Below are 1,168 nucleotides of genomic sequence, written 5' to 3'. Positions count from 1 at the left end.
TGTCCGGCACAAACGTAGCACAAACGATTGCCATAATTTTTGTTTCGAAATTCCAAGTTTGGAGGCTGCCGTTTCTCCAGCCCCCCCACTTTAAAACCTTTATAACTTCGTAACGGATGTGGTACAAACGAAAATGTTCACGGTACATTCCGGCAAAAACATAGCACAAAAAATTGGCATAGGTTTTTTTTCGAAATTCCAAATTTGGAGGCAGCGGTTTCTCCAGCCCCCCCACTTTAAAACCCTTATAACTTCGTACCGGAAGTGATACAAACGAAATATTTAGCGGTACATTCCGGCACAAACGTAGCACAAACGATTGCCATAAGTTGTGTTTCGAAATTCCAAGTTTGAAGGCTTCCCTTTCTCCAGCCCCCCACGTAAAAACCATTATAACTTCGTACGGGAAGTGGTACAAACGAAAATTTTTGCGGTACATTCCCGCACAAACGTAGCACAAACGATTGGCATAGGTTTTGTTTTGAAATTTCTAGGTGTGGGGCTGACGTTTTCCCAGCCCCCACTTTAAATCCCTTATAACTTCGTACCGGAAGTGGTACAAACGAAAATTTTTGCGGTACATTCCGGCACAAACGTAGCACAAACGATTGACATAGTTTTTGTTTCGAAATTCCAAGTTTGGAGGCTGCCGTTTCTCCATCCCCCCACTTTAAAACCTGATAACTTCATACCGTAAGTGGTACAAACGAAAATTTTTCGGTACATTCAGGCCAAACATAGCAAAAACGATTGACCTAAATTTTGCTTTGAAATTACTAGGTGGAGGGGCTGCCGTTTCCCCAGCCCGCCACTTCAAAACCCTTACAATTTCGTACCGGAAGTGGTACAACCGAAAATTTTGGCGGTACATTCCGGCACAAACGTAGCACAAACGAATGTTATAGTTTTTGTTTCGAAATTCCAAGTTTTGGGGCTGTCGTTTCTCCAGCTTCCCCACTTCAAAACCGTTATAACTTCGTACCGGAAGTGGTACAAACGAAAATTTTTGCGGTACGTTCCGGCACAAACGTAGCACAAACGATTGGCATAGGTTTTGTTCTGAAATTCCTAGGTTTGAGGCTGCCGTTTCAATAGCCCCCCACTTCAAAACCCTTATAACTTCGTACCGGAAGTGGTACAGACAAAACTTTTTCCGGTACATTACGGC

This window comes from Thermobia domestica, chromosome 2 (assembly GCF_964235325.1).
Source record: "Thermobia domestica chromosome 2, izTheDome1.hap1.1, whole genome shotgun sequence".
NCBI lineage: Eukaryota > Metazoa > Arthropoda > Insecta > Zygentoma > Lepismatidae > Thermobia > Thermobia domestica.
This window is presented reverse-complemented; position numbering follows the sequence as displayed.